At 35.5% G+C, this 12606-nt stretch overlaps 1 pseudogene; it reads right to left on the bottom strand.

Annotated features, from left to right (window-relative positions):
* LOC137770922 (protein zyg-11 homolog A pseudogene) overlaps positions 1–11597 on the bottom strand; it is a 47377-nt pseudogene extending 35780 nt beyond the window's left edge.
* Between the last annotated feature and the right edge of the window lie 1009 nt (positions 11598–12606).

Here is a 12606-nt window from a genome sequence, read left to right as displayed (position 1 = left end):
TGTATCTATGTATCTATCTATCCATCTACCCAGCTATTTATGTAATATTAGGAAAAACGTTAAAAATTTGACCCTCTATTTTTAAGTTATTTGATAAGTGAGAAGGTGTTTTTGGAGCTCTGACATCTTGAATTAGAGCTATACAGTGTGACTTCCACAAAACCACACACACACACACAAAAAAGCTATGAAAACAGAAAACAAGAGACTTTAAAAATTACGTCCCACTAGCATATATTAGCATGTTTTGTAGCCAAGGAGTGAAGTCTCTTTAATGACATGGAATGATAATGGATAATAATTTAAAGATGAAAAAGCAGGATGCAAAGTAATTTATAACAGAAGATGTGATAATAAATAATTGCAAACAGTTAAAATCATCACATTTTAAATTTAAATTCATGTTTGGGAATTGTGAAGAAAGGATTAACATACTTGGAGTGTTTTCTCAGAAATCAAAGGAACAGTAAATTTTATGATAGATTTAAGGGAAAGAAAATGAGTATCTGTTTAGCTTGACTCACGCTGTTGCAACTGACAGATAATCTATCTCAAACAAATTAATGCAAACAGGTATATCTATTTTTTCACATAACTGAAAAGTATAAGATCATCCAACAGACCTCTACATTATACATTATATTACTGAAGAAACATTAAAAGCAATCCTATTAAAATCAAGTTCAAACTATGGATTTTGACATTGATTTTACATTTCTACTTTGTTCCTAGCAAATGAAATAGAACAAGATATTTTTAAAAGATTAAAATATTCAGAAGAAAAAGTCATTTTTTACAGATAAAATTATTTCTTAAAATACCCAATGGAAGCAATTAAGAAGTTTATGATAGTAAGAAATTTAGCTAGGAAAACGGACAAAAGAAAAAGTAGTTTTTAAAAACCAATACCTTGTCTACAGGCCGGCATTAAATGATGTATGTTTAAGTACAACTTTGGTGAATCAGCACTGTTGTGGTTATATTTCAAATTAAATTTTTTCTCTTTTCAAAAGATTGAGTGAGATGGTTGATCAATACCACCAATACCAGTGTCAATACCATCTTATCTCTCCAGCTTAGAAAATATATCCATAAATTATTTGGCAAAATTTTCAGTCTTTCAGATACAAAATGACCTACAAATGTTTTTACAGTAAGCTATATGTAAGCATACATGTATATATGAATGTTTGTGACATTATTAGAAATCATGTTGTTGTTTAACTTGTCTTTTTTGTTGTTATTGTTATCAAAATGAGTATTTTTTATGTATAATTCTGTTTATGTTCTTTCAGGTTATTCAAATATCAAAAGAAACATTCTTCCACTAAATTGCCTTTGCAATATGAGAATGTATTATTAGTACAAAGTAATAAAATGTATACTGCATTAAAAAAAATATATATATATACATATAAAATAGATATACCTCTAATAACAATCATATTAGATACATACAAAGATATCTACTTATTTATAGATACCACACATGCACATAGGTGCATATATACATATCATATATGCATTTGTGTACATATATACACACATGGGTACACAGATATGCATTCAGATATGCACACATATGTGTATGTTTGCATGTTTCTATGTGTGTATATAATATACATATGCACACTCTTATTGTATATATAATTATACATACACAAAGATATCAGGAGACACATTCATCTACATATACATGCATACATGTGTACATATACAAATATGTATAGAAACAAGTATATGTATACTTGTCTGTGTATATATGCATATGAATGTACATATATACACTGAGATATACACATAATTCATGCATATGTATACATATATTTTCATATATCTGCACATACACATACCATGCATATACATACCATGAAATGAAATTACACATATAGTTTCATAACAGCTATCTTGTTGGAAAATACATATATGACTATGTATATTTTGAACTCTTTCCAGGACCATGAATATGTCTCCTTGGTATCATTTAAATGGCTATTTGTATTATATTATATACTTGTCTAATAATTTATATAATTAAATTTCTAATTTTTAGAATCTATGTTTCTTCTAGTTTTCCACTACAGTATGTGATTTCTTTAAAAGGCTGGGCCCTGCAGTCACATTACATGGAACATCAATGTTAGTGGTTGTTGTTCTTGTAATAACAATGCCCTCAGGATTTAATGCGTAGAATAAGCAAAACCCACAGTGGCTTGTATTTAGTAAACACACAGTAATTTTATGTATTATAACTACTTTTGTTATACAAGAATATGTATATATATATTACTACGTATAAATATATAGCATATTAATATAAATATATACATTTGCCCTTGTTATTTATCATTACCCTACAATATATTTTTTTAAATACATTCTTTTTTAATTAATTAATTATATTTATTTTTGTTTATTTATTTATTTTTGGCTGCATTGGGTCTTCATTGCTGCGTGCGGGCTTTCTCTCTAGTTGTGGCAATCGGGGGCTACTCTTTGTTGCAGTGCACAGGTTTCTCATTGCAGTGGCTTCTTTGTTGCAGAGCACGAGCTCTAGGCACGCAGGCTTCAGTAGTTGTGGCTCGTGGGCTCTAGAGCACAGGCTCAGTAGTTGTGGCACACGGGCATACTCGCTCCGTGGCATGCGGGATCTTCCTGGACCAGGGCTCGAACCCGTGTCCCCTGCATTGGCAGGCGGATTCTTAATCACTGCACCACCAGGGAGGTCCCTACAATATATTTCTAAAAGTAAAGTTTGAAGATCTAAGATAATTTAACACTTTGATAGATATTGCCAAATTTTCTTCCTGAAAAATTGTACTAATTTATAATTCTATTCAAGAATAACTGCCCATTCATTTATGTACATCCTTATCATTTTTCTTTATTTTTTCCTTAATTCTTTTTCCTTAGCATAAATTGAAAGATATACCGTCTTTCTCTTTAGAAAGACTTAAGAGTAGAAAAACTTTAATTTTACCCAAATGCAAAGTGATTCCAAGCAAAATGCCAGGAAGCCAATAGGCAAGATGAAGTCTTAAATGGTAACTGTGTAAGACCTTGTAGTCTGTATGTGGTGTTCTTTGTTTACTCGGCTTACTTTTCCTCTACATCATTTCCTTAAAGTAATGGGACTAAATATCATATTTCTGAACTTCTATGAACCAACCAGAATACTTTTTTTTTTTCCTAATTCATCCTAATTTCAGCATCCTTAATTTAAAATCCCAATGCAAGAAGCACCAATCTGCTGAACATGGTTGTTTTCCTGCTGATTCTGTTCTGTTTCTTTTACCTCCTAAGAAGAATGACAATGAGGTTTCCTTATGCTGCATTAGGGTATCCATATATAAGAAATTAAGTCTCTATGAGAAATCTGTACATTATCACCATGGCATGCTATAGAAGAGAAAGAAGACAAGAAGCTGTCCATCCTCAGCTAAGTAAACAAACAATAAGAATACAGTTAAAGGGGAATAATCATGAGTGTTTTCACAAAATTAAGTAGAAGTATTTGAATTACATAGTAGCAGTGGATTTTAATAACTCTTCTGTGCTAGCAATGTGATTATGTTTCAGAGAATAAAAAACAAAGAACACTGAAAAAGAATAGTCATACTTTGGTTAAGATTTCAGGAAGGACAGGAGTTGATAAATCCAGGACCATGGGAAATGTTTGTCTTCTGTCATGAAAAATCAAATGGTGATTTATTACCTCAAAACAAAGGATCTTATATATTGATTACAGGTATAAACTGAGCAAAGCATGTATGAATGCAGCTTCCTGGAGTCAAAATTAAGATGTATAAATGAAAATAATTTTATAGAAAATGGTGATTTATTTTAATTTACTAATTATTTTAATAAGATCAAGTTTCTCACCTAAGAGACTTAGAATAGCTAACCTTGAGAGATTAAAATGGTTAAATGAAATAAACTATGTAAAGGGTCTAGCACAGAAGAACAAATGATGTTTTCTTTTTAAATGTTTTCTCTTATTCAATTTTCCAAATAAACAAGTAAAATCTTGACAATGTATAATTACTTTACTGTGGGCAAATGAAGAATTGAAAATTTTGATGGATATATCATGGGCCTATTCAGTGAATCATTTTTGAAAAAATGTTTTCTACCAAATGGCATCAATTCATATAACTCAAGTATTGCCTTTAGGCTTAAACTGATTAGAACTGAGGCAATGCTATGAATAATGACTTAGTAACTTTCAGTATGTAAAATATAAAGAATTCTACTGCTTTTCTAATCCTCACATTTTTCTTCCACACAACAACTAGAATTTGTTTTCAAAAAGCCCAGCTCTCCAATAGATATTTACCTGGATTGTTTCATATAATTTTATATCAGTTCTATGATATATACACACTATTTCTTATGATCCTCGTTTGACGAATAGGACACCTGAGTCAGAGAAAATTTATATAATACTGTATACACAGAGTTACATAGAGCAATTAAGAAGAGTAGTTAAAGTTAGGTCTGTCTGACTCCAGAGCCCAAGTCCCTATATGATAACATATTCCTCATATATGAACCCTCAAAGATCTGCATGATTTTTAGAACCTGTCAGATTCAACCTTCATCTCATATAACTCAGAACAGTTTCTTTAGTGCACCATCATCTGTTTTTCATTGAGTTCCTCTTAAAATATTTTTAAACGAGTCATCTTTTAGATTATAAACTTCCTCACCTATAATCTGCTTATAAACTCGAAATTTAATTTTTTTCATTTTTTAAAGTAGTATTCAGTTTTCCTCATTGATACTGCAGGGAGAGGTAACAATAATGGAGATGCATCTTGATCTAGTTGATAGCCTCTTTAGAAAACAGAGAGTGTTCCTTTCATTTTCAAATGCAACATTTCATGTACAGCTTGCACAGTAATAAAAGCATTTTATTGAACAGTTTAAATTGTAGACTGTGCCTCAATGAAAATGCTAAGATGAGCTAAGGTTCCCTGATAATCTCACTTATATGTTGGGTTGATATAACCAGTTTATCAATAGAACTGTACAGACATAAAACGTTTCTTGTACTTTAAAACTGAGAAAATTTAAAACATTCCCTCCACATTTTCAGGAAATGATGACTCTCTTTTACCATACATATAATTTTAAATTAAAAAAAAAAAAAAACGATTTTTATCATTTCCTTTGGGTAAACATATGATGAAACAGTATGTTTAGAATTATTCTTCCTGAAAGTTGTTGTGGTATAAATTTCATAGGCTTTTGAGTCAAACAGAATTGGGTTTAGCTATTAGCTCTGTCTTTAGCTACTTTTGCAATTTAGAGCAATTTTTTGGTATTCAATTTATTTAAACTAAAAAAAAAAAAAAAACAAACACAAAAAACAACACCAAAAACAGTTCACCCATTTCTCACAGACCCCACCTCTTGTCTCTCCCAACCAAAAACCTGTTCTCTGTATCTATGAGCTTAGTTTACATATATAACTATATATAACATATATAGCTATATATATGTATATACAATTTCTTTATCCATTCACCCATTCATGGACACTTAGGTTTTTTTCCATGTCTTGGCTATTGTAAATAGTGCTACAGTGAACATAGGGGTGCATATATCTTTTTGAATTAGTGTTTTTGTTTTCTTTGGATAGACACCCAGAAGTGGAATTGCTGGAGCATATGGTAGCTCTATTTTTAATTTTTTGAAGAACCTCCATACCGTTCTCTGTAGTGGCTACACTAATTTACAGCCCCACCAACAGTGCACGAGGGTTCCCTTTTCTCCACATCCTCACAAACACTTGCTATTTCTAGTTTTCTTGATAATAGTCATTCTAAAAGGTGTGAGGGGTTATCTAATTGTGGTTTTGATTTTCACTTCCCTGAGGATTAATAAGGTAGATTATCTTGTCATGTATTTGTTGGCCATCTGTATTATCTTCTTTGGAAAAATGTCTATTCAGATATTCTGTTCAGTTTTTAATTGATTGTTTTTTCTGTTATTGAGTTGTATGAGTTCTTTATATATTTTGGATATTAACCCCTCATCAGATATATGATTTGCAAATATTTTCTCCCATTCAATAGGTTGCCTTTTCATTTTCTTGATGGTTTTCTTTGCTGTACACAAGCTTTCTGGGGTCTCTTTTATAAGGGCACTAAAGCCATTCATGAGGGATCTGCCCTCATGACCTAATCACCTCCCAAAGACCCACCTACAAATATCATCACATTGGGGATTAGGTTTCAACATATGAATCTGGGGCGGGGGGGAAGACACGTTCAGACTATAGCATTCTGTCCCTGCCCCTTCAGATTCATGTCCTCTTTGCATGCAGTAAGACAAGTGTTGACCAATATTCTAGAACTGTTTAGAGGATGGGGAAACTGTGGACAAATTACTCTGGGAACCTATGTAAGTATCTGGAGAGACTGGATTTGTACACGAGATCACATTGTTAGTGGAGAATAATTCCTTACTATTGGGATTTGATGGGTATAAGGACTAAATATGGACGCACACATCCCTGCATGTAATATAAAAATGATAGATTCTGTTATGTTAACCTGAAGAGGCAAACTGCAAACTCTATCTCCTTTGTGGAGAGCGGCAGCTCAAATTTTTGTTCAGTTTTTGATAATTTGGATTTTGCCCCATGCATTCATGGCTCAGGTTTCAGCGGATATTTAAACAGAGTTTATTCATAGGAATCTGGGTTCCCTCACTCTTGTACTCTCTCTTTTTTCTAGGATTTCCTGCCTCAATATTCAACAGCTTTAGTTTCCCTGAATTCTATCCTCTGTGTCTTCAAGCCACTAAAACTGCAGGTTTTCTTTGGAATTTTAGCTGTCTCACATGGCACAAATAGGGACTTATTAGGCTAAACTCCTGAAACCTACCCAAGGCTGTTTTTTTTTTCCTTTCAATTGTCAACTCTCCTCCAGTTTCTGCCTGCTTTTGTTCATTTTCCAGTGACTTCAAGTAGGTTTTATGTATCGTTTTTTAGAATTTATGGTTATTACCTTGAGAGGACTGATCTGATAGGTTTCTCTCAGCCATAATGGAAGTGGAACCTTAGATTACTGTTTTAATATTAAAATATATTTACTATTCTACACAATGATAATTGTACTTTGTCACGCATCATTTGAGAAAGTGCATAAAGTTAATGGTTGTGTGAGTCATACAATTAACAAATCTTTGGGTGCATATAATCACAATATATGTATACGCTTTAAAAATTGTATGCCTGGGATATATTTTTTGTTTTACCCAAATGAATCTGGTACCTCACAGGTGTCTTTAGATAACATACTGGAAAATATTCACTCAACTGATATCCTGAGTCTCTCCATAGTAAAACCTAACAGTATTTTGAATTGTGGCTTGCTGTCCTTATCTTCACCCTCTTTGTGATTCTTAACAATTATTTTAAATGAGGAGAAGAGAAAATAGGCAGGAAACTGTCAGGATTTACTTTCAGTACTATAAAACTGGCATATTTGGTGCTGTAACAATCAAGACTGGGCAATCTTTCTTCTTGATATATCTATTGTTTCTTTTTGTCATCAAATTGCATTAAATTAGAGACCAATTTTATCTTTAATTATATTAATATATTACTACATTTACATTTTGAGTGGCATTTGGCATTCAGTGTTTCTATTGTTTATTTTAGCCTTTACTGCTATTTTATATACTGAACAGCTAAAGTTTTAGTCATTTTAATAACAAATTTATTATTACAGTCAGTTTAAATACATATAAACTTTATGTCTGACTGGATAATTGCGGCAACTTTATTTTTTTTAACAGTCTCAGCCATAAAACATGTGGAAATAACATAGTATTTTATAAAATTTTGTCACCACATCTAGAGCACTTGGTAGAAAATCTGGCCTGTTTTCCAGTATTACCATAATTCTATAAAATCCCTCTAAGGAATAAAAATTACAAGCTTTTGAGCCTGACAGATTTGAGTTTGAAATACAGTTTTGCCATTAACAAGATTTTTTACTTTCTGGACATTATTAATCCTCTGAAGTTAAGGGAAATGTATCCAATATTTATTGAGGTGTTACAGTGTGCTAGTGTTTTTATACTATTCTGTTTGATTGTCAAAACAAATACAAATATAAATGTATACTTAACTGAACATAAAAATCATTAAATTATCTGTTCTAACTTACAAATATCATACGTGCAGAAGCTGAAAAATGAATTCAATGAGTTCTCTCCAAAATAAATACCATTTGATATACACCATATCATTTTGAGAACCTCAGTTGCCATGTGTGTAAGATGGATAAAGTAATTACTACTACGAGAATACTATAAGAATTAAAATAATTTTATTGTAAAAATGTATGGGAGATTGTCCAGTGATTTCAGATGCTTATTGTTTTGTTGTTGTTCCAGTTTCCCCTATGTCAGTAAATAAAGAATTATCGATAATCAGATAAAACTTTTGTGGGTCAGGTAAAGAAAAAGAGAAAAAAAGAAAAATACTGTACCAGATTTCCATAGAATCAGTAATTCTCCTTTTTTAAGTTTTAAGTCAAATTACCAGAAATTTGGGAGGAAAATGTACATTCTACTTTAAAAATACACAGTAAAATTGTAAATATAATATGTATGATGTATTTGTATTCTGTTATTGCTAGTGACAAGGCAATAAAACCTGGAAATTGAGATGTGGTGTCCTAAGGATTACTCTTGGTTGATTGAGGAAGAAAGTTTAAAAATGCAAGGATGAGAAGTAGTTGGAAAATTACTGTAAGCACATAACTATTACTGCTGTTATATTATCATGTTTTGGTTCATTGAGGAAAAAAATTGCCTAATGATTATCCCAAGGAGCAAAAGAGATAGTGAAACAATGTTGGGCTGATTTGTTCCCCATTCTGCTACACAAATCCCTGGATCCAAGTCTGGAGTAGAATTTCAGGTAGAGTTGTAGACAGAAGCACTTGAAGTACTGAATGGCTACAACTCATAAGGGTATGACTTGCTTTGTAACAATAGAGCACAGAGTCTAAGATGATGTGCAATAGCACACATGACAGAAAAGAGGCAGGCTCATTATAAAGAGACTGTCACTGCTATCTCTGGGATTTACTGGGTTTGTTTTTTTTTTCCCTAAATTGGTTTATTTCTTAAATCCCAGATGTGTTATCCTCCTGGTTTTTCAGCTTTATTGAGATACAACTGACAAGTAAAATTGTAAGATATTTAAAGTGTACAACATGATGATTAGATACATATATACACTGTGAAAGGATGCCTCCCACTGAGTCAATAACACATCCATCACCTCTGGGATTTACTTTTTTTTCTTTTTTTTTTTTAAATGAAAGCTTCTTTCTTTCTTTCTTTCTTTATTTTTATGGCTGTGTTGGGTCTTCGTTTCTGTGCGAGGGCTTTCTCTAGCTGCGGCAAGCGGGGGCCACTCTTCATCGCGGTGCGCGGGCCTCTCACTGTCGCGGCCTCTCTTGTTGCGGAGCACAGGCTCCAGACGCGCAGGCTCAGCAATTGTGGCTCACCGGCCCAGCTGCTCCGCGGCATGCGGGATCCTCCCAGACCAGGGCTCGAACCCGTGTCCCCTGCGCTGGCAGGCAGATTCTCAACCACTGCGCCACCAGGGAAGCCCCTGGGATTTACTTTTGATATGGAAACTGAGAGACAGCAGAGAATGAAGTGAATTAAGTCTTTATTTGTCAACTCAAACCACACATAAGTTTGAGAATTTTGTATGGAAGATTTTCAACTTGAATCTGGCTTTTCTTTAATCCAATCCCATATCTTGTGTATAGTTCTGGCTAGTGACAGAAACAGCATGGAGGCACATGTGCATTCCCTAAACATCTCTTTTGATTTAAAGGAAATCATCTGAAAATTGACCATTCGGCCATTTTAAGACAGTCATAAAACCTGTGTTTTTAAAATCTAGTCAGTCTAACTTTAACTCCAAAGGCTAAATCTCTCTCTCTTTTTAGTATACTTTTCTGAAGTAATATTAAAAAGTTACAAACATAAAAATACAAAAAAGGCACAACCCATAAGCATTCAGCTCATCAAACTTTTACACAGTAAATACATCCATGTAACCCCTATCCAAATGAAAAAATAGAATATTATGAGCTCCACATAAGCCCCTTTCATGCCCCAATCCACACACTACTCCTACCTGAAAAGTGACCACTATCTTTACTTCAACACTGAAGAATAAACTGGGTGATTTTAAAATTCATGTAAATAGTATCACAGTATTGCCTCTCTGTGTTAGGCTTATTTAACTTAACTTTATGTTTAAGATTCATGCCGTTGTGTGAAGCAGTATTTTTATTTCTAAAGATTTTCCCATTGAGTGAATATACCATGATTTCTTTATCCTTCTACTGTTGCTGAACATCTGGTTTGTTATAAGTTTTTGTTGATTACAAAGGTACTGTTAATAACCTTTAAAAGTCTGGATTTGGGTACACATATGTGCACATTTTTGTTAGGTCTCTCACTGGAAGTGGATTTTTTGACTCATAGGATACCTAAATCTATAAATTTATACTAGCAAGTTACCTACCTACCTATCAATCACCAGCAAATAGTCTCTAAACTTGTTAGAACTTAACTCCCACCAGCACAGAGTGAGAGTTCCCAATACTTTCTAGCATCACCAACTTGTGTTACACAGATATTCCTGCATATTCCCAGTGGTTTATGATAACTAACACCTACTTTTCTTGCTCACAGGATCAGCTGTAAGGCTCTGTTTCAGGCTGAAGGTCTGACTGAGGTTTGCTTCATATGTTTTCATTGTCCTTAGACCAAGACATGTTCTTTTCATAACAGTTAAAAGGACCACAAAAGGAACAAGAAGGAACCTTGCACCCTCTTAAGCCTCTTGCCCAGAATTGGCACAGTGTTACTTCTGCCCACATTCTGTTGGCAAAATCAAGTCACGTGGGCAAGTCAAAAATCAACTGCCTGAAGTGGCCAAAATGGCGGAGTAGAAAGACCCTGAGCTCACCTCCTCTCATGAGGACTCCAAAATCGCAACTGTCTGCAGAATAACCATCAATGAAAAAGACTAAAACCTATCAGAAAAGATCTTCTACAACAAAAGACATAAGGAACCACAACAAGATGGGTAGGAGGGGCAGACTGGCAATATAATCAAATCCCATTACCCCTGGGGGTGGGCAACCCACAAACTAGAGAAAAATTATATCACAGAGGTTCTCCCCAAAAAGTGAGAGTTCGGAGCCCCACAACAGAGTCCCCACCCTGAGGGTCCAGCACAGGGAAGTAGAGCCCCCAGAACATTTGGCTTTGAAGACCAGTGGGGCTTAATTTCAGTAGTCCCACAGGACTGGGGGAAATAGACTCCACTCTTAAAGGGCATGTACAAAATCTCATGTGCACCAGGACACAGGGCAAAAGCAGTCATCTGATAGGAGCATGGGCCAGACATAACTGCTGGTCTTACAGAGTCTCCTGGAGAGGCAGAGGGTGGCAGAAGCTAACCCTGGTGACATGGATACTGCTTTCAGACATATTTGGGAACATTCAGCTGCATGAACACTGCTGCTGCTGGCAGCTGACATCTTGGCTCATTACCACCAAGACCTGGCCCCACCCAACAGCCTGTAGGCACCCATGTTGGGACGCCTCAGGCCAAACAAATAACTGAGAGGGAACACAGCCCCACCCATCAGCAGACAGGTTGCCTAAAGTCTTCCTGGGCCCACAGCAACCACTAGACCCACCCTAGACATGGCCCTGCCCACCAGAGGGCCAAGACCCAGCTCCTCCCACCAGTGGGCAGGCACTGTCTCCTCTTGCCAGGAAGCCTGCACAAGCCTCCAGACCAACTTCACCCACCAGAGGCCAGACACCAGAAGCAAGATAACTATGATCCTGTAGCCTGTGGAAGAAGTCCACCAACATAGGTCAGACCCTACCCTGGGACCAGCTGGGCCCTTGCCCTGCCCACCAGCAGGCCAACACAACCTTCAGAACACCCTGGACTCAATGCCCAATTGTGTCAGGAACCAGGTCCCCAACGCCAACAATCTGAAATGAGCTCTGGGATCCCTAGGCCATGAAGCCAAACTCCAGGAAACAGCTCCGCATGCCTGTAGTCAGGCATTAACCCCAGGACTTGACTTCACCTGCCAATGTGTGGGAATAGCCCTAGTGTCTTTGATATCTTGACTCTGCCCACCTGTGAGCCAGCACTTGCCCTGGGACCACCTAGGGTTCCACAAGCATCCACCTCCTGACCAGGCCCCACTAAAAAGCAGCATGTGTACAAAGCAAGCCCTGGCAAACAACCAGACTAGGAGTCAACCAAGCTTACGAGACCACCCACGTAGTCCGCCTACCACAAAAGAAGGACCTGCACAGCCCTCTTAGGGGGAACCACTAGAGCATAGAGCTTGAGTGACAAGAAGGAGTTACATTGCTGGGATGCATAGGACGTCTCCTTCAGAGGGCCACTTCGCCAAGGTCAAGAAACGTAACTAACCTACCACATACATAAAAATACAAACAGAAACTTAGACAAAATGAGGTAGCAGAGAAACATGTTCCAGATGAAGAAACAGGTAAAAG

Source organism: Eschrichtius robustus, chromosome 10, assembly GCF_028021215.1.
Source record: "Eschrichtius robustus isolate mEscRob2 chromosome 10, mEscRob2.pri, whole genome shotgun sequence".
Taxonomy (NCBI): Eukaryota; Metazoa; Chordata; class Mammalia; order Artiodactyla; family Eschrichtiidae; genus Eschrichtius; species Eschrichtius robustus.
This window is presented reverse-complemented; position numbering and strand designations above follow the sequence as displayed.